The 22,433-nt window shown below is 45.1% G+C and overlaps 1 long non-coding RNA gene across 1 annotated transcript in view; it reads right to left on the reverse strand.

The window, feature by feature from the left end:
* LOC116510573 overlaps positions 1-22,433 on the reverse strand; it is a 108,289-nt gene that overhangs the window by 12,862 nt on the left and 72,994 nt on the right. The window lies entirely within an intron of this gene.

Consider the following 22,433-nt stretch of genomic DNA (forward strand, 5'->3'; position numbering starts at 1 on the left):
GCAGAAGAACAGCTGGAGCCTATTCCCAGCGTGCTCATGCACAGAGTTGCCAGGAGAAAGGAACAGCTGAAGAACAGGGGTCGACTTGGGAGTAAGGTCACAGGTGGACAGTGAATGACCCCTCCCAGAGGAAATAAAAGAGGAGCGAAAGGGGAATGGAGTTTGCAGGAGACAATTAATTCGCTTAATTGGTTTGTGACTCTCCGAGACTCCTTGCCAATTTTTGCAGATATCGGCCTGGCAGCTCTCCAAGCCAGATAAGGTCTGTGACTGTATATCCTCCCTTGAAAGACTTTGCTGGATGTCAATGAGCAAAATTCACAGTCAATTAATAAAAGGGGTTTTTGTCGGGACAAGGAGTTTGCTTCATGCTCTCGGGAAGCCTCAGTCAGAACACATTTCTCCAGCAAGACACGCTGATTTCCTAGCCAGCGTAGAATCAGAGCCCTGGTCTACGGTAGCCAGAAATGGAAAGAAGGGGGTTTTTTTTAACACCTTCCCCCCTCCTAAAAAATAACACATTTTATTAAAAAGCACAAGCTTTCTAAATAGATCTAACCATTCCTTCTGCCCCTCAGTCAGAATTCTTTTAAAAAAAATACTTTGCCACATCCTCTGGCTGAATGTAACAAGAAAGCAGAGAAAAAGAAAAAGAAAATGCTTGGCATACCACATCTAAAAATGCCAGGCACCATCTGCAGGAGATTAAAAGGGGCATCATCGGCTACATTTTCACACGAGAAATCTGTGGTGTTGCAATCTTGTAGAAACACAGACTCTTTTAAAGAAGAAATCGCAAAACCATTTGTCTGAAATGTATTAGGTTTCCAGCCTGAGCAGGGGGTTGTGCTAGAAGACCTCTAGTGTCCCTTCCAACTCTGTTATTCTGTTATCATGGCAAATTGTAAGCCTGCATTTTTTTTTTCTCGAGGGAAGACAGGGTTTGGCAATTCACATATAGGCTATTGTTGTTTTCATGCACAGAATGCAAATCTTTACAATTTATATTGTTTTATTTATTTCCTAGTAGGATTTGATTGCTTAATATTAACCTATGACGATCGCTAAGTGTTGTATCTTATGATTCTTTATGATGTATTTTATTTTTCTCTCTATTCTATTCCATTCCATTATATTCCATTCCATATTTTCTATTCTGTTATGTTACGCTCTCTTCTCTTCTCTTCCATTCCATCTTTTCTATTCCATTCCATCTTTTCTATTCTATTCCATTCTGTATTTTCTCTTCTCTTCCATTCCATTCCATATTTTTTATTCTATTCTATTCCGTTCCATATTTTCTTTTCTATTCTATTCTATTCCATTCCATTCCATATTTTTTATTCTATTCTATTTCATTCCGTATTTTCTATTCTATTCCATTCCATATCTTCTATTCCATTCCATTTCATATTTTCTATTCTATTCCATTCCATATTTTCTATTCTATTCTATTCTATTCCATTCCATATTTTCTGTTCTATTCTATTCCATTCCATTCCATATTTTCTATTCTATTCTATTTTATTCTATTCCATTCCATTCCATATTTTTTATTCTATTCTATTTCATTCCGTATTTTCTATTTTATTCCATTCCATATCTTCTATTCCATTCCATTTCATATTTTCTATTCTATTCCATTCCATATTTTCTATTCTATTTTATTCTATTCCATTCCATATTTTCTTTTCTATTCTATTCTATTCCATTCCATATTTTCTTTTCTATTCTATTCTATTCCATTCCATTCCATACCATATTTTCTATTCCATTCCATTCCATATTTTCTATTCTATTCTATTTTATTCTATTCCATTCCATATTTTGTATTCTATCCTATTTTATTCTACTTTCAACCATTTGTTCAGTGACCATTCAAAGTTACAACAGTACTGAAAAACGTGACTTATGACCGGTTTTCAAACTGATGTGATCATGTGATCAAAATTTGGGTGATCACATGATCACATCACATGATCGCAATTGGCATGTATTTATGACAGTTCCAATGTGCCGGGGTCACATGAGCACTGTTTGAAATCTTCCCAGCTGGCTTCCAACATGCGAAGTCCTTGGGGAAAGCCATGTTCAGTTAGTGACCACATGATTCACTTAACAGCTGCCATGATTCTGTGGGAAGAAATATCCATCTGGTTCAATTCCAAGCCGGGAGGAAGACCACGTGGAGTTGAGAGTGAGGGGTATTTACACTTTCTCTTGGGCTTTGCGCTTGAGCTTCCTGTTCCTGTGCAAGAACATGTGTTTTATTGGCTGTTGTCAGACTCCTGTGGGGCCTTGTAGGGGTCATGTTTGTCTGAGCTAAGTTTGGTTGAAGTTTGGTTGATGCAATGAAGGGGCTTGTTGGGCAATTCCTATTGTGGCTGTGGGCTAATCCTATCTTTGTTCAGACCTTCCTGCAGGGAATTTGCTTATGAATAGAGCAAGCTATCTCTTTATCTCTTAAGTGCTGACGTCTGCTGTGGGCTATTAAGGAAGGTGGGGGCTGCTTTCTCCCTCTAAAAAAACATGTTTCTCATTTTCTCATCCAGAGAAATATAATATTCTGCCTTTTGTAATATTTCTTAAAAAAAATTCATTCTTCTAGGAGAGGGGTAGGTGCTGATTTTCTACAATTCGTTTATCAACCATTGGAAAAATAGTCATAAAATGTGGCTAAAGTCACTTAACCACTGGCTTGCTTATCAATGGAAATTTTGGGGTTGTAAGACAAGGACTAACTGTGTGATAATAATCTGTATGACAGTCCTGCATACCCTTGGTTCGAGGCTCCAGGTTGGGGAATAATTTTGCCTTCCTGAAATAACCCCCCACCCCACTCTGTCTCATTAAAGCCCCCCAAAAAAGAATTCAGAGGGAATATTCAGACAGATGTTGTTGTGGTCCACCAGCGGCCTGCAGAGCTGGCAGTAAAGTTGGACAGTGAGGAGATTGGGGAGGAACATGGGCCAGTCCTGGAGTCTGGGGAAGGCTCGGATGAGAGCTCTGGATTAGAGGCAGAGAGGGGGCTAAGGCCATGTGGTAGTTATGTGCTGCCTCCAGAGGCTCTGGAATCTAATATCAGTGAGGCAGAAGAACGGTGGGGGCCTGTTCCCAGTATGCACATGCGCAGGGTTGCCAGGAGTCAAGAACAATTTAAAAAACAGGGTCGACTTGGGAGTAAGGCTTGGAGATGATTGGCCCCTCCCATAAGACATAAAAGAGGAGCGAACGGAGTGGTGGGATTCAGCCAGTTCGCACCTATTCGGGACAACCGGTTGTTAACTTTCTAAGCAGTTCGGAGAACCGGTTGTTGGAAGAAATCCCTTTTTGTTTTTTCCCACTTTACAGGGCTAATCCTGTAAGGAAGGCAGGAAGGAAACATTCTGATGTTGCTTCTAGCCTAATATCTATTGCCCTGCTTATAGAAACTGACTCTCCGGTTTACACTTATTACATTGTAGCAGCTAAGGCGAAGCACCAATCAAAGTGAGTGATGTTGAGTTGGCCACACCCACCTAGTCACATGAGCACCGAGACCCACCTACCCAGCTGGTCATTAAGGCAGAGAACCGGTTGTTAAATTATTTGAATCCCACCACTGAGCGAACGGGACGTGAGCCTTTGCAGGAAGCAATTAGTTCATCTGGTCTGTTCAAGCTCTGAGAAGTTCTGTTTGACTCTGCGCTAAGTTTGGCCTTGCAAAACAAATTGGCAATTAGGTCTCTGGCAGCATTTCGAGGGGGATAAGACGGGTGTTTATCGACATTCTCCTGAAAAACTGTGGCAACTCCAGCAGACATCTGTCGGAATCTTCGCAGACGGCTTGTGAAGGCTTGCGGGCTGTGAATGACCACAACTCCCAGCTGTATAAATAAAAGAGGGTTTGGGGGACTAAGATTTATGCTTTCTCGGGAAGCCTAGGTCAGAACAGACGTGTGTGGAATTAGGGATCGTCAAAACAGCGGGGAAACGCCCTACCAAAATCCCTGCAAACTAAAACATACCACTTCAAACACGAAAGAACTTTTTGTTAAAAAAAAACCTCTTAGAAATATGGAAGGGGCTCCCTTGTGCCCCGTGAGAAGGAAATGAAATTTAAACAAAGCACAAAGCCTCTTTTGCAGGCTAAGAAAATTTCTGAGTGGCAGCAAACGATAGCTTCCTGCATATTTCATTATATCGCTCCTGCTTTACCAAGCGACATCTAACGCTGGGTATTAATTTTGTATTCCTGATGGTAAATGCATGATCCTTAATTTGCAAGATTAAAATAGCTAAGGATTCGAGGGACATCAAAACTCAGAAATTTCCCTTAGGAAATTGTTCTTTATGTCCCTTAGGGGAGGGGGACATCGCAATAACGGTCTTCTAGCAGAGACATCGCCTTGCCAACAGAAGTGCGTATAGTCAAGGCGATGGTTTTCCCAGTTGCAATGGATGGCTGTGAAATTTGGACCATAAGGAAGGCTGAGCGCCAAAGAATGGAGGCCTTTGAACTCTGGTGCTTGAGAAGACTCCTGCGAGTCCCTTGGACTGCAAGGCCATCCAACCAGTCAGTCCTAGAGGAGATCCACCCTGGCTGCTCTTTAGAAGCCCAGATCCTGAAGAGGAAACTCAAATACTTTGGCCACCTAATGAGAAGGAAGGACTCCCTGGAGAAGAGCCTCATGCTGGGAACGATTGAGGGCAAAAGAAGAAGGGAACGACAGAGAATGAGGTGGCTGGATGGAGTCACCGAAACAGTCAGCGTGAGCTTAAATGGACTCCAGAGGATGGTAGAGGACAGGAAGGCCTGGGAGAACGTTGTCCATGGGCTCGCGATGGGTCGGACATGACTTTGCAACTAATAATAATAAAAGTACTTTAGGGGCTGTCACAGAGAAGAAGGGGTCAACCTGTTCTCCAAAGCACCCGAAGGCAGGACAGGTAGTAATAGGTGGAAGCTTGTTAAAGAAAGATCCAACCTAGAACTTAGGAGAAACTTTCTGAGAGTGAGAACAATTAATCAATGAAAAAACCTGCCCCAAAGAGTTGTGGGTGCTCCATTGCTGGAGGTTTTCAAAAATAGACTGGACAATAATTGACCAGGATGCTATAACATCTCCTACCTTGAGCAAGGGGTTGGACTAGAAGAGCTCTGAAGGGTTCCACCACAAAACCGCGAAGCCCTTATCCACGCCGACATAAGTGCGGAGGGCAAATCCGCGCCGTCCGAAGCGCTAAGGAAAAACGCGACCCTACCGTGATGACATAACCGCGGAGGGCAAATCCGCGCCTTCCGAAGCACTCAGCACCCTAAACCTAACCCTAACCCTAACCCTAACCCTAACCCTAACCCTAAACCTAACCCTAAACCTAACCCTAAACCTAACCCTAAACCTAACCCTAAAGCAAACCCCTAAACCTAATCCTAACCCTTACCTTAATTTAAATTGGCTTTCTGCCGCTGCGCTGTTTTAAAGCGGCCTTCTGTCGCTGCGCTGTTGTCGCGGCGGTGATGACATTGCGGTGATGACGTCGCGGCTTTAGCGCCGCGGTTTTATCACCGCTATTTTGACGAGCACGGTTTTGTCGTGCCACGGCTCTGAAGTCCCTTCCAGCCCTATGATTCTATGTTCCCTATATTTTAAATCAGTTGCAGGGGGCTTTTCTTTCAATCCTTCTCCTCTTTTTTGCCTTCCCCATCTCCGTGGTCTTTTCAATGCAAAGAGATCTGACTTCTTGCCACAAAGCAGGCAGAGGGGAAAGATGATAACAGAATACAGAATAACAGAGTCAGAAGGGACCTTGGAGGTCTTCTATTCCAAGGGAACAAACAGGGTGACATGATATCATATGCCCCAATATCTCAGGGGCTGCCACAAAGAAGAGGGGGGTCAACCTATTCTCCAAAGCACCTGAAGGCAGGACAAGAACCAGCGGGTGGAAACTAACCAAGGAGAAAAGCAACCTGAAACTAAAGAGAAATTTCCTGACACTTAGAACAATTTGTGTTATTTGTGTTGTTCTGTATTCTAATCTATCCTCCGAAGCACCTGAAGGCAGGAGAAGAAACAATGGATGGAACTCATCCAGAGGAGATCCGATCTAGAACTAAGGAACTAAACTAAGCTTCTTGGATGAGAAGCGAAATGCCTTCAAAGAAAAACCAGAAAGTCCAGTTACCTCTTGAAAAAAACACCTTTGGGTAAAGGCCGTTTGTTAACTCAAGTCTGGGGCTGAAAGGCATTTAAAGCATAGGATTTCCTTCTCTTGCAGTGCAAAGCTTTTGCAGTGGCATCCTTTAACCCTTCCTGTGTATGTCAATGTAAAGGTTCTCCTTGCACATATGTGCTAGTCGTTCCTGACTCTAGGGGGCGGTGCTCATCTCCGTTTCAAAGCCGAAGAGCCAGCGCTGTCTGAAGACATCTCCGTGGTCATGTGGCCGGCATGACTAAACACCAAAGGAGCACGGAATGCTGTTACCTTCCCACCAAAGTGGTCCCTATTTTTCTACTTACATTTTTACATGCTTTCGAACTGCTAGGTTGGCACAAGCTGGGACAAGTCACGGGAGCTCACGTCGTTACGCAGCACAAGGGATTCGAACCGCCGAACTGCCGACCTTTCTGATCGACAAGCTCAGCGTCTTAGCCACTGAGCCACCACGTCCCATATACAATATAATACAATACAATACAATAGCAGAGTTGGAAGGGACCTTGGAGGTCTTCTGGTCCAACCCCCTGCCTAGGCCTAGGCAGGAAACCCAGACAAATGGCTATCCAACATCTTCTTAAAGACTTCCAGTGTTGGGGCATTCACAACTTCTGGAGGCAAGTTGTTCCACTGATTAATTGTTCTAACCATCAGGAAGTTTCTCCTCAGTTCTAAGTTGATTCTCTCCTTGATTAGTTTCCACCCATTGCTTCTTGTTCTACCAGGGGTGGGTTTGAACCGGTTCGCGGCGGTCCCTGCGAACCGGTTGGTCGGCGAACCCGGAAGTAAGTAACTTCCGGGAACGGCGAAGGGCCCACCCGCGCGCCCGCGTTTCTTACCGGGTTTTGTCGAGTTCCGCGCTTCCACGCATGTGCAGGATGCATACAGCGCCTGCGCGATTCTCCAGGAGCAGCTGGAGCATCGCACAGACGCTAGTATGCATGCGTGCACCGCACGCGTGCATGCGCACACTGCACGCGTGCACGTGGACCCCGCCGCCCCCATTCCAACCGAACCAGTTGGAACGGGGCGAGAAACCCACCCCTGTGTTCTAGCCTTGGAAAATAGTTTGACTCCCTCTTCTTTGTGGCAACCCCTGAGATATTGGATGTGTATGTATAGGGCCAAATTCTGCCTACTGCAGATCGAACACAGCCATTGCAAAGCCAGGTCCTCATTAAATACAAGGACAGACTTCGAATGGCTCATGCGCTGCATTCTCATTTTCTGAGTTTGCAGTGAGGCTCTGCGGTCTTAAAACCCTAATGGGCTCTGACCAAGCAACTAATTGCAGATTTTCTCTCTCTTCATTGACGGTGCTTCTCATTGATCTTCTAAACGCAAATCACCTCTTGTCTTTTAGCGCTAAACCTCCACTCCCTAAAGGCATCTCCCCAAGATCAACAAACAACAAGTTAATGGAATTTTATCGGAAATTCCATTCAACCGAACAAGGTCAATGCATGGGAGATGCCATTTAGGCACGGGGATCAAAGTAATCCCAGGTGTTATTTTTGTTGTTGTTGTTGCTACCGTAGAGACCAACAAAAGAGAAAAATGAAGAGATTTACCAAGCTTGATTCCTCCAGAAAATTACAATTAAGTACAGAGGACCTGAGGCAATTACCATTTTTTAAAAAAGGAATAAATATAAGGGGAAATAGTCTTTTTGACAAGATATAATTACAGCATGCTTTATATATGATGTGCGTAGCCAATGAGCTATAAAGAGCCCTTAAAATGTTTTTTTTTTCCTTGTAAAACGTGTCAGTGGTTTAAAAAAAAATGCACATGGGCAAACTCCAGAAACTGGTGAACTGGTGGTTATCATTAGTGGAAGAAGAAGATGGAGAGGTGGAGGAGAAGGAAGAAGGAAGGAAGGAAGGAAGGAAGGAAGGAAGGAAGGAAGGAAATGAGGAGGAAAAGGAGAATGAAGGAGGAAAAAGGAAAGAGGAGGGGGAAACGGGAGGAGGAGGAGAGGAGGAGGAGGAGGAGGAGGAGGAGGAGGAAGAAGAAGAAGAAATAATAAATCAAAGAAAGAAGAAGAGGAGGAAGAGGAGGAGGAAGAGGAGGAGCAGGAGAAGAGGTGGAGGAGGAGGAAGAAATAATAAGTCAAAGAAAGAAGAAGAGGAGGGGGAGGAAGAGAAAATATTTTAGTCAAAATGACTTGTTCCATTTTTTGCATCTTCACAATACCAAATACATTTTTTCCTCTTTTGGGAATAGCCTTTTCTTTCCTCTTCCCTGTTCTTGTCCTCATTTACCCTCACTGCAATTTCCTTTCTGTGGCCATTTGTTGCATGAGAAATTTAAACAAAATCGCAGATGTCAACTCAACTCAGTTGGATAACATGGAAGAGGAGAACAAGAGAAGCTGAAGATTGGAAAACCTAGGTGGGGGGGGGGGGGGGGGAAATCAGTGAAAAAATAAGGAGCTCAGCCTGAGTCACAAGTGACTCATGGATTTGATAATCAAACACAATATTTGCCTATAGAATATCCAATGAAAGTAAGAAGTCCAACTTATTTTGCATTTATCAATCAGTTTTTTGACTCCTTCCGGTCTCCATACAGTACTTTAAGCACTCAAAAGTATTGGAAGATAGGCAATGAAAGGTAAGTTACCTGTGGGCATTGACTAAGAAAATAGTATTTAGTCTTGAAAGCAAAAGACAGGGGTAATGATAATGTTGTGCGTACATCTATTTCAAGGATATCACAAAAATGGTGTTTTCTGTTCTCTATGTGAATCATCATCATCGTTTAATGATACTCCCTTGTGGGGTGGAGTCTGGGCAACTGAAGGGAGCTAGCAGAGTGCTTTCTGGCCCGATGCCCTTCCTATTACCATTGCGGAGTTTTGTTCAGCAGATGTATTCTTGCCTAGAGAGATAAAAATCTGCCTCTACCTAGAATCGAACTCACGGCCTCCCTGATTGTGAGGCGAGAGCACCACCTCTATGCCACAGCACCATTCCATGTTCTTTATATGAATGCAGGACCCAAAAGACAGCCCTAATAGGGCAGTGATGACGAACCTTTTCTGCACCGAGTGCCAAAAAGGGAGCACACGCGCTCGTCTGGGCCCCATCCCGGAAGAGGAGCTGCCCAGGGAGCATGTGCGTGTCAGAAAATGAACTTCTGGTTTCCAGCGTGCGCATGCGCACCATCCAGCTAGGTTAGTGGAGCACCTGCATGCATGATGTTCAGCTGGCTGGTGGGCATGCTCACACTGAAAAACGGAAGACCGGCTCTTCCAGCTGATTGATATGTACGCAGAAGAGGAACAGGCAACGCTGCGCGCGCCAGGCAACATGGCTCCACGTGCCACTTTGGGCACACGTGCCATTGGTTCTCCATCACATTAAAAGGGCTTCAATGCCCGGAACTGCAATAATTCAGACTGGTCAATAGATGGCGGCAACGTGATGTGTGTATTGCTTTGCTGCCATCTAGTGACTCTCTAGTGGCTTGCAGCCCAGCTGCAGTAGCTGGAGTGCAGTTTTGGAGAAGGAGATTCTTTCTTAAAGGAAGGAAAGAGCAGATTGATTGTGGAACCTGTTTCCTTGAGAAATGACAATGCCCTCAGTGGATTTCATCAGGCAGAGGCCAAATAGGTCTTCATTGGGGCGGCTTTAATTTAGACACCTGAGCCAAACAGAAGATGGGCTGTTAATGATGGCCTCTTCCTATTCTATCAATTTAAGGGAAAGAAGAGGGGTGCCGGCCCTCCAGCAGTCAAATCAGATGCGGAGGAGGCATGGGAATCAAGATCAGCATCAAGGCAACCTGAGAGCTCTGAGGGGGAAGAGGGAATGGAGCTGTCAGAGAGAGAGAGACAGAGACAGAGAGAAAGAAAGAGAGAGAGAGGGAGGGAGGGAGGGAGAGAGAGAGAGAGAGAGGGAGAGAGAGGGAGAGGGAGGGAGAGAGAGAGATGGAGCCTGGGCCATCTGTCAACCCTCCAATGGAGAGTCAAAAACCCCAGGACTCGAGGTGGCTGATGAGGAAGAGAAGGGACAGCTGGTCCAGTGCCTGACATGCAAATGCACAGAAAGGAGAGGAGAGGAGAGGAGAGAAGTGGAAATCTATGGGCCGGTCCTTGGGACAGAATAGCCACTGCTGCTAGCAAAGCCCCACCCTAGCTCTGGGGCTAAAACGCAGGGTGCAGAGATGAATAGGTGTGGCAGACAAGTCTTCATCTCCCGGCCAAACGGACTTGTTAGCCTGCCAGAGAAACTTTTTGCCGGGGCTGCTGGCATGGCTAATAAAGGAAACTTTTGAGTTCACATCAGAGGATTTGCCGTGTTTGGGAAGCTGGGTCAGAACAGGGGGACGATGTTGTGTGTCCCCCCCCCAAAAAAAAACCGTTGTGTCAAGCAAAAAAGCAACCTTGACACCATACAGATGGCCACGCCAAGGTGTCGTTTCTCAGTAAGTCCATTAGACAGTGTGAAACTCCCACTTTTCAAGGGGATGATTAAAATGGGAGGCCGTTTCTTTAGTGCCTCACTCACAATGGCCATTATTGATGCATTTGGAAATAAGAATCATGGCAATTGTGAACTAGTTTGTGATTCCTCTCAGAGTGCCTTTCTACACATGTTTAATGCAGAGCCCCCTAATCTGAAATTCCATCTCCCACCAGCTCCCAGCCTAATTACCTCATTCCTAGGCTGCTCCACCTGCCATCTCTCCTTCGAGAAGGAATAAGTCTAGATTTTAATCAACAGCTTAGCCTCAGGGAGCTCTCTAACAGATCTTACCGATAGATTCCTCTGTTCTATGCTACAGTTTGCGTGGAAGGACTCTAAAGAGATTTACAAGGTCCTCTGAATAGGAGAAGGGGACACAGTGGCTCAGTGGATAAGACGCTGAGCTTGTCGATCAGAAAAGTCGGCAGTTCAGCGGTTCGAATCCCTAGCGCCGCGTAACAGAGTGAGCTCCCGTGACTTGTCCCAGCTTCTGCCAACCTAGCAGAAGGAAGAATACATAGCCAAGGAAACTTATTTTTAGGAATGTTTGGGGTATTTTTGTTTAAGGGCTTAAACTAAAGGCAAGCACTTTAAACATAAATACCCAAAACATATTGGTATGAACGGTAGAGTGGGATGGAAGCTATGATTTGAATTAGCAGCACATTATGCAGGATAAACATATTACCAAGTACAAACCACACTCCCTACTAAACACTGATTGTGTTACCTAGTTTGGAAATAAAACGTCTGCAAGAAAACAACGAAGCTCAGAGAGCACCAAGGATACTACATAAACATATGTTTCATGTTTCAGTTGTCATGTGTTCCAATACACATTTATATCTGATGTATGTTTTAGCTAAATTCGAAATTTGATTCAATGTATGACATGTATATAGTGACACGGTGGCTCAGTGGCTAAGAAGCTGAGCTTGTTGACCTGAAAGGTCGGCAGTTCGAATCCCTAGTGCTGCGTAACGGAGTGAGCTCCCATTACTTGTCCTAGCTTCTGCCAACTTAGCAGTTTGAAAGCACGTAAAAAATGCAAGTAGAAAAATAGGAACCACCTTTGGTGGGAAGGTAACAGCGCTCCATGCGCCTTTGGCATTGAGTCATGCCGGCCACATGACCACGGAGACGTCTTCGGACAGCACTGGCTCTTCGGCTTTGTAACGGGGATGAGCATCATCTCCCCCTAGAGTCAGGAACAACTAACATATGTGCGAGGGGAACCTTTACCTTTACCTGAATAAAAGAATCAGATACCTGGTTTGTCTTATCCAGTGGTAGTCAACCTGGTCCCTACCGCCCACTAGTGGGCATTCCATCTTTCATGGTGGGCGGTAGGGGTTTTGTCCGATACTGAAGCACTTTCCTTTTTTTTAATTTAATTGACTTTTTTAAAAAAATTCATAGCATTATTTAAAAACATTTTCATTAGATTTTCATAAAATAACCATTATTATAGAACCGGTGGACAGTTAAAACTACTACTAACAGAGATACAAAAGTGGGTGGTAGGTATAAAAAGGTTGACTACTCCTGGTCTTATCATATGTGGTGGTGTAGGAAGTTAGCACCCACCCCTCTCTTAGGAAAATGATATGTTTTAGGAAATATTAAAAGGGCAGAATATTTTCCCTTAAAAGGGAGGCAGAAACGTAGCTCCTCCCTCCCACCTTTGTCAATGGGCCACTAAGGCCTGAGCCAGTCTATTCTATATAAGAGAGATCAGTGCAGAAGGCAGTTGAGAGGAGAGCAGTGGAAATCTATGGGCCGGTCCTTGGGGCAGAAGAGCCACTGTTGCTAGCAAAGCCCCACCCTACTTCCGGGGATAAAAGGCAGGGAGCGGAGATGAATAGATGTGGCAGACAACTATTCACCTTCTATCCAGACAGACCTGTTAGCCTGTGACGCTGCCAGCAAGCCTAATAAAGGTTTACATCAGAGGCTTTGCTGTGTTTTTGGAAGCTGGGTAGAACAGAAGGACCTGAATAGAGGAATAGCAATAGCAGTTAGACTTATATACCGCTTCATAGGGCTTTCAGCCCTCTCTAAGCGGTCTACAGAGTCTGCATATCACCCCCACAGTCTGGGTCCTCTTTTCACCCACCTCGGAAGGATGGAAGGCTGAGTCAACCTTGAGCCGGTGAGATTAGAACCGCCGAACTGCAGATAGCAGTCAGCTGAAGTGGCCTGCAGTACTACACCCTAACCACTGCGCCACCTCGGCTCATATACCTGGTTCATCTTATCATATGTGGTGGTGTCGGAATTTAGCACCCACCCCTCTCCTCGGAAAATGAGATATTTTAGGAAATATTAAAAGGGCAGAATATTTTCCATAAAAGGGAGGTAGAAACTCACCGCCACCACCCCAAACTTTGTCAATGGGCCATTAAGGCCTGAGCCAGTTTATTCTACATAACAAAGATCTTCCTCCTTCAAGCCCTTTCATAAAGAGTTTTGCAGAACAGTAGAATCTCAGTGTGAATTAACATGTATGATCCTTGGGGATCCAGAAGGACTAGCTGTGACATGATAGCAGTGTTCCAACATCTAAGGGACAGCCATAAAGAATCCGAGGGGGTCAACCTGTTCTCCAAAGCACCTGACAGCAGGACAAGAAGCAAAGGATGGAAACTAATCAAGGAGAGAAGCTACCTGGAACTATGGAGAAATTTCCTGACGGTGAGGACAATTAATCAGTGGGACGACTTGCCTTCCAGAAGCTGTGGATGCTCCAACACTGGAAGTTTTTTAAGAAGAGATTGGACAACCATTTGTCTGAAATGGCATAAGGTTTCCTGCTTGAGCAAGGGTTGGACTAGACCTCCAAGGTCCCTTCCAACTCTGTTATACTGTTATTCTCTCGGAGCTTTGTTGTTTTCCTCCAGACATTTCACTACCCAACCAGGTAATATCATCAGTGCTAGAAGGGAGAGAGGTTTGGTCTTTGTTTATAATACTTGCCCATTCAGCTGTTTTTCAATTGGTAAGAATGTTGTTTTCTTCATGGTACCCTGTTTCCCTGAAAATAAGACCTCCCTGGATAATAAGCCCAATCAAGCTTTAGAGCACATGAACTAAAACAAGCCCTCCCCATAAATAAGCCCTCCCCAAAAATATTGCAACACAGCATGAGGTGACCACGTTTGCCACCTCCTGCACTTCAAAAATAATAAGACATCCCCAAAAATAAGGCCAAGCACTTATTTCGGGAATCAAAAGAAAATAAGACCCTGTCTTATTTTTGGGGAAACACAGTAGTTCCTTGATTGGCTGGTTGTTTAACTGCTTAATTGTTTGAGTAGGTAGTTCCTTAATTGATATCAGACCATCAATTAAGCATTAAACAAGCATGGATTAACACCGGATTTTACCCTAGCTGCGTAATGAAATGTCTGTAAACAACCACATTTCCTGACCAGCACCCAACACCCAGATAAGCAGAGACTAGCATTAAGCAGGAAACAATACCCCAATCAAGGAACTACTAACTCGGTTAACAACAGCCTAATCAAGAAACCAACAAGAACATTGGAGGTAGTGAGAGATTTTATTTTCCTGGGCTCCAAGATCACCGCAGATGGGGACCGCAGCCAAGAAATTAAAAAGCGCTTGCTTCTGGGGAGGAAAGCTATGGCAAATCTAGACAGAATACTAAAAAGCAGAGACATCACCCTGCCAACAAAAGTGTGTATAGTCAAGGCTATGGTTTTTCCCAGTTCCAACGGATGGATGTGAAGGTTGGACCATAAGAAAGGCTGAGCACCAAAGAATGGAGGCCTTTGAACTCTGGTGCTGGAGAAGACTCCTGCACTGAGTCCCTTGGACTGCAAGGCCATCCAACCGGTCAGTCCTAGAGGAGATCAACCCTGACTGCTCTTTAGAAGCCCAGATCCTGAAGAGGAAACTCAAATACTTTGGCCACCTAATGAGAAGGAAGGACTCCCTGGAGAAGAGCCTAATGCTGGGTAAGATTGAGTGGAAAAGAAGAAGGGGACAGCAGAGAATGAGGTGGCTGGATGGAGTCACCAAAGTAGTTGTCGTGAGCTTAAATGGACTCTGGGGGATGGGAGAGGACAGGAAGGCCTGGAGGAACGTTGTCCATGGGGTCGTGATGAGTCAGACACGGCTTCGCAAGTAATAACAACAAACCAAGAACATTCCCATCAACTTTGTCAGTGGCCACTCCTTTCTAGTACTGATGATGTTATCTTGTTGGGTAATTAAATGTCTGCAAGAAAACAACCAAATTCAGGGAGCCCCAGGAACTCCTCTTCCTTCCTTGCCTCTTTCTCCTCTCTCTCTTGCCTCTTTCCTCCAGGCAGTCGAGCTGTATTCGAGGATTGGTCTGGCAAAGGTTTCGTATGCCTTAGTTTGCAGTACTACGTTGCCAGAGAAGAATCTTCTCAAAATTAGGAGATATAGGAGCTCTAGAAATCTAGAAATATATGTTAGCAGGTGATGAAGAAAAGGAAAAAGGCTAAAGTCAAAATGAGATATGAAAAGACGGGAGAAGTAAACGACCCTCTGAATATCCAAGCACAGAAAGCCTTTAATGGACGATATGGGAGAAGAAGATGTAGAGACTTTTGATTTCAGTGGGAAGCTTTACGACGTGGTTGAGAAAAAAGGGGTATTGCAGTAATGCAAACTAGGCTATCTGGGAACCGAGAACCAAACTGCGCTTTATGGGTGATTTCATTGTTTTGTTTTTGGAAGGAACGGCGTCTATCGATTGGATGATTACCATGCAGATACGAAGGCTACTGTTTGAAATAAGACACTTTCACACTTTCTCTTTGTTTCATTCTCATCTCATAAGAAACAATATTGATTGGATTTATCTCTCCAGCTACACCGAAATATATAGTATTTCTTACTATAAGAAACAGTTAATGGGTCTGGGAAAGCAGCAGACTATTTCATTCTTCTGAAGCAGAGTCCAATAGATGCCGATGGAGATTCTCAATCATCCAAGTTTCCCCAAATGTGCTTTTTCAAGAGTCAACTCTAATTTCTCGGGGGTGGTTGGGGGTTTCCTCCTTGAAGATCCTTCACTTCTCATCCAAGAAGCTACTTCAGTTCTGGCTGAATGGTGGAGGATGGAAGGATTTTTATTCTTTGCGGTCATCTGGTCTGCAGATCACACACACACACACACCCGTGGCCTCAACAACTTTCAGACAGGTAATGATTGACCTTCAGGGGGCTAATGACCAGGTGTGTGCAAAGAATATAAATCCTTCCATCCTTCTTTGTTGTTGATTGCATGGGACTGTGGAAAGTTATCACCCAGACCTCTCCCAGAAAAATGAACTATCCTAGGAAATATTGAAAAGGCAGAATATTATATTTCCCTGGATGTGAAAAGGAGAAACGTTTTAAAGAGAAACTTCCTGCAGCTTTCCCCCCCACTTTTTTTTTCTCAATGGGCCATTAAGAAGGCCAAGCCAGTCCCTTTACATAATAAAGAGTTCTCCCCATCAGCTCCAGGGGATGGGATTAAGGCATAATAATATTGGCCCTTTACCCAACTCCCCACATGGCATCTGAGAACTCAACCAAACCTGGATTCAAAACACAGCCTAGAGAGTTGCCCCTGCATGGGCTCATGGGAGTCTGACAACCAATCAGAATACAAGCTCAAGATCAAAGGCCAGAGAGGGCATAAAACCAGGGACTTTCAGCATCTCGGTCCTTCCTTCTCTTCTTCTCCACCAACATTGAAGCATGTGATCCCCCTTTTCTGTTCAGGACTCAATCCACGTGGTCCTGTCCACCATTAAAACCATCTTTCCAAGCAGCCTCCATGTCTCCAGTGTCTTTTCCCCCACTTGGAGCCGAACCCAGAAGGACATTTATTTCAACAGAACAAAAAAAAGAATCAAAAAGTGCCAAAAAGTGTGAAGTTTGTGAAGACACAGCCTGAACAGGAGGACAAGAGAGAAGAAATGATTCATTGCAGGGTTTTTCCAATCTTAGCCACTTGAAGAGGGGTGGACTTCAACTCCCAGAATTCCCCAGCCAAAGCTCCAAATGGCCTCAACGACTCTCTAAAAAGAATGCAAATGACCAGCCGTCTGCAAGGAATATAAACCCTTCTATGCTGGCTGGGGAATTCTGGGAGTTGAAGTCCGCCCTTCTTCAAGTGGCCAAGATTGAGAAATGCTGGTTTATTGTGTTCTCTCAGGCACATCCTCTGCCTGACAGCCTCAAACCTTGGTTAACAATAAGCCTAGTGAATGTTTCAGCAAAACTGCCTTTGGAAAATAAAAATCTTCAGAAATCTTAGCTGACTCAGCCCTTGGCAGCCCATTTCTGAATCAATACTTGCTGTGATGAGCACACCAATTGCTACTCTATTTCGAGCTTCTGTACTCATCCCATAAAGACTTGCATTGCATACAGGTAGGTAATCCTCGACTTACGACCACCGCTGAGCCCAAGCTTTCCATGGCTAAGCGAGAGAATTGTTCGGTCGGTTCTGCCTCCATTTTACGATTCTTCTTGCCACCGTCGTTCAGTGGATCACTGCAGTTGGTCCCCTGGTTGTTAAGTGAATCTGGCTTCCCCATTGATTTTGCTTGTCAGAAGGTCGTAAAAGTGGATCACATGACCCCGGGAGGATGCAACCGTTATAAATACAGGCCTGTTGCTGTGGGTCTTAATTTTGATCACGTGGCTGTGGAGGCGGTTGTTAAGTGCGAAAAATAATCCCGTCACTTTTTCCAGTGCTGCCGTAACTTTGGTCACTAAATGAATGGTTGTACGTCGAGGACTACCTGCATAGGCAATTCATATGCCCATAGGCTGCATGTGGCCTCAGCGGTAGTTTTGGCCTAACCTAGATGGCGTTTTTACCTAAATAATCAGCCTGCAGATTGCAGTGATGCAATGCCAGGATTTCAGGTAGCCCTCGACTTACAAGAGTCTGTTTAGTGGCCATTCAGAGTTACAACGACACTGCAAAAGTAGCTTATGACTACTGTATTTTTTGGAGTATAAGATGCACCTCCCCCCCCCAAAAAAAGAACATGGAAATGTTGGTTATACACCGAATACGGCCATTTTTGGCCTCCTCAAGCCCTGCCCCCATATCCCATTTTGGGTGAAAAATGGGCAGAAAATGGGCCATTTTTCATAAAAATCGGGCTGTTTTTGCCTTCCCCCAGCCCCTAGCAGCACTCTGCAGGCTTCAGTAGGGCTGGGGAAAAGGAAAAATGCTCCCCATTGTGGTGAAAATCAAGCCGTTTTTGCCTTCCCCCAGCCCTCCTGAAGCCCGCAGAGTGCTCCCGGGGGCCGGGGAGGACAAAACCTTTTTTTTCTTAGAATTTAGAATTTAGAATTTATTAGAATTTGTAGGCCGCCCTTTTCCCTGAGGGGACTCAGGGCGGCTCACACAAAAACTGGGAAGGGGAAATACAGACATTAGGACAAACAAGTAATAAAATAGCAAGCAACATACATTCATCATTCGGGAGGGGTAACTATCCTATCCCCAGGCCTGACGGGCGAGCCAGTTCTTCAAGGCTATGCGGAAGGCTTGGACGGTGGAGAGGGTACGAATCTCCACGGGGAGCTCGTTCCAAAGGGTCTTACTTACCTCTTCGAAATTGTGGTGCGTCTTATACGGTATTTTTCACCCTCCAGACCCTCGCAGCATCCCCATAGTCACATGATCAAAATTCAGAAGCTCGAAAACGGATTCATATTTACGACGGTTGCAGTGTCTTGGGGTTACACGATCCCCTTTTGTCACCTTCTGACAAGCTGTGTCTTACACATCGGCAGTAAAAACCGGAACATCAAATACAAGCTGGGCGGATACGACCGCGTGGAAGACCCTCACTCTGTCAAGGACCTTGGAGTACTCATCGAGAGCGCCGAGGTGGCACAGTGGTTAAATGCAGCACTGCAGGCTACTTCAGCTGACTGCAGTTCTGCAGTTCGGCTGTTCAAATCTCACCGGCTCAGGGTTGACTCAGCCTTCCATCCTTCCGAGGTAGGTAAAATGAGGACTCGGATTGTTGGGGGCAATATGCTGACTCTGTAAACTGCTTAGAGAGGGCTGAAAGCGGTATATAAGTCTAACTGCTATTGCTATTGCTACCTCTAACAATCTAAGCGCCAGAGCTCCCTGTAACAGCATTGCCAAAAAGGCATTAAGAGTTGTTAACCTAATCCTGCATAGCTTCTTCTCCGGTAATATTGTATTGCTAACTAAGGCATACAAAACCTTTGCTAGACCAATTCTCGAATACAGCTCGTTCTGTCTGGAATCCGCCCTGTATATCGGACATTAACACAATTCAGCAAGGTATTTCATGAGAAAAGTCCTCCACTCCTCCACTCGCAACAGAATACTTTATGCCATCAGGCTCAAAATTTTGGACTTAGACAAACTTAGAACTATACCGCCTACAGTCTGACCTAAGCGTAGTATGCAAAGTTATCCGCTACAATGCCCTACCTGTCAATGACTACTTCAGCTTCAGCCGCAACAATACGCGAGCACCCAATAGATGCAGACTTAAGGTAAACCACTCCAAACTCGATTGCAGAAAATACGACTTCAGCAACAGAGGGGGTCAACGCCTGGAATGCTCTTCCCGACTCTGTGGTTTATTTTATTTATTTTACTTATTTTATTAATTAGACTTATATACCGCTTCATAGGGCTTTCAGCCCTCTCTAAGCGGTTTACAGATTTTTAGCAAATTGAGTCAGCAAATTGCCCCCCACAGTCTGGGTCCTCATTTCACCCACCTTGGAAGGATGGAAGGCTGAGTCAACCTTGAGCCGGTGAGATTAGAACCGCTGAACTGCAGATAGCAGTCAGCTGAAGTGGCCTGCAGTACTGCACCCTAACCACTGCGCCACCTCGGCTCCTCTTCCCCAAACCCCCAAAGCTTTAACCTCAAACTGTCTCCCATGGACCTCACCCCATTCCTAAGAGGTCAGTAGGGGCATGCATAAGTGCACCAGCGTGCCTACCGTCCCTGTCCTAATATTCCTTTTCATTCGTATCCATTTCACTTATTCAAAATCATGTTCGTACTTATATCTGTTCTCTGGTATACGCTTGACCAAGAAAATAAAACAAAGCAAAGTCAATGGGGGAAGCCAGATTTTGCCAACTCAACAATGGCAGGGAATCAATTAACCAGTGACGTGCAGTCAGGGGAGGCAGGGGAGGCACAGCCTCACCCCTGTCAATCATGAAAAGGGGAAAAAATGTAAAGGGGAAAAGGCGAGTGCTGAGGTTAGGCTAGCTAGCTGCTGCCACACCGCGAATGACTGCCTGTTTAAAAAAGCCTCTATAAAGCGCCCTCTACTGTGAGGCAGGAGAACTGCAGGCCTCATCTAGTCTGACTTTTTAGGTGCTCGAGCAGAGTTAAGCGAGGGTTGAAAGCCTAAAAAAATCCCGAGGTAGTTGAGGCACGGAGTTCTCCTGCCTCAAAGTAGGGGGCGCATTTTTTAGAGGCTTCAACTCTGCCCTTCTGTTTAAAGCTACAGCGTCGCGCTCCCTCTTCCTCCTCTCTTTCTCTGTTTCTGATGCCCCCCCACCTCCACCCCACGCTCCCTCTTTTCCTTCAAATGTCCTTTTTTTCTTTTTTCTTTAATAAATGCAATGGAGCTGAGGTGGCGCAGTGGTTAAATGCAGCACTGCAGGCTACTTCAGCTGACTGCAGTTCAGCAGTTCGGCTGAGGTGGCGCAGTGGTTAAATGCAGCACTGCAGGCTACTTCAGCTGACTGCAGTTCAGCAGTTCGGCTGTTCAAATCCCACTAGGCTCAAGGTTGACTCAGCCTTCCATCCTTCCGAGGTGGGTAAAATGAGGACCCAGATTGTTGTTGGGGGCAATATATGCTGACTGTGTAAACCGCTTAGAGAGGGCTGAAAGCCCTATGAAGCGGTATATAAGTCTAACTATTGCTATAATGCTCAGGTATTCTCTCCGCTCCCGCTCAGGTGGGCTGCCGCGAGCTCAGGCGGGCGAAAGAAAGTGCTTTAGACAGTGGGGTGTCGCGGGAGAGGACTGCCTCACCAGCCATAAACCTCACCGCACGTCACTGCAATTAACAACCGTGGCGAGAAAGGTAGTAAAATGGGGCAAAATTCACTTAACACATGTTTTGTTTAGCGGCAGAAATTTTGAGCTCAGTTGTTAAGTTGAAAACTACCTGTATTATTTTTATAGGGTTTTTTTTTTACAATTCTGCCTTTCATTGTTGTTGTGAGTAACCCAAAGTTGTATTTTAAGGATGAACAACCTTACAAATCTTTTAAATAAATAAAATAAACATGTTGAGATGACCTTTTGATGTTCTTTCTTGGTGCCTTTGCCAAATGGGATTCAACATCTGCTCCAGATGTTCTCCCATAGATACCTGTTGTGGCCCAGCAGGAGCCGTTGGAGCTGCCACCAGACTCCGACAGCGAGGGGCCCTATGAGTCGGCTCTGGAGGATGTGGAGGACCCTGGACTGGGTTCCGACTCCGAGCAGGGCACAGAGAGGCTGGTTGGCCACCAGGAGGCGCCTGAGCCTTGGACCAGTGGGGAGGAGACAAGGGAGAGTGATCCGGACGCCAGCAGTGAGTTGTTCCTGGATGCCCAGCATCGAAGAGCTAATAGGCGTCAGGAACAGTTGCGCAAGTACAGGAGACTATAAAAAGACTACTTGTGCACACACCCCTCTTGCAGAAGTCATCGCATTGACTAAAAGTTGGATAACTTTTGTAACTAGCTTGGCAGGCTGGATTGCTGCCGAGGCTTCTCTGAGTTGCTGCCAAGGTCTTTATCTGTTTGTTATGCTTGGCTTTCAGCCACCGAGGTTTTGGTGTCTTGTTAATAAAGTACATTTCAGTTAAGCTTGTCTCGGCATTCATTATTGGACGGAGAAGGGAGTCAGAACAGATACCCTAGTTTGAGTACGTATTTTTAAATTTCTTTGGTTATGGGGATTTTTTTTTGTTTGTTTGCAGATGATATTATTTATTTTAAACTTCCATTGTGGTTGCATTATTGAGTGGTACGGTGGCCTAGAGGTGAAGCTCTTGCCTTACAATCAGGAGGCTGTGAGTTCAATCCTAGGCAGATATTTCTCTCTCTGGGCATGTTGAGAATGTACTTGCTGAATATAACTCCGCATTGGTGACAAGAAGGGCATCCGGCCATTAATCCAGCCATCTCTGGGCTTTGAACTTCCTGGGGCACAGAAAGAGTATCCTGATTGGTTGCTGTCAGAGGTCATAGCTAGCTTTGTAGGTTGCCTGTGTGCTAAGTTTGGTTGAAGTGTAGTGGGTGGTGTAATGAAGGGCAATGAAATGGCTCTGCCTGAAGGGGAAAGATCTTCGTTATGTAGAATAGACTGGCTCAGGCCTTAATGGCCCATTGACAAAGGTGTGGGAGATGAGTTACTGCCTCCCTTTTAGGGGAAATATTCTGCCTTTTTAACATTTCCTAAAATAATTCATTTTTCTAGGAGAAGAGCTAACTTCCTTCACAGGCTAGGCATTTGCATAAAGCTAAAATTAACAATTACTCTTAACATCTGTCTTGCAGTTCAAGTATTCAAAGGGTCTCCGGTGTATTATCTAGCCTAAGAGTGGTCCCCGGGGGGTTATTGTACTTGGGCCTTGGGAGAACGAAAGAGGACAAAATCATAATAAAATCCTGCGCATCTTTATGTACTCTATTCAAATGTACAGCCTTAATTCATAATGCAATTGGCTTCCTAAGCTCCGTG

Source organism: Thamnophis elegans, chromosome 6 (genome assembly GCF_009769535.1).
Source record: "Thamnophis elegans isolate rThaEle1 chromosome 6, rThaEle1.pri, whole genome shotgun sequence".
Lineage (NCBI taxonomy): Eukaryota > Metazoa > Chordata > Lepidosauria > Squamata > Colubridae > Thamnophis > Thamnophis elegans.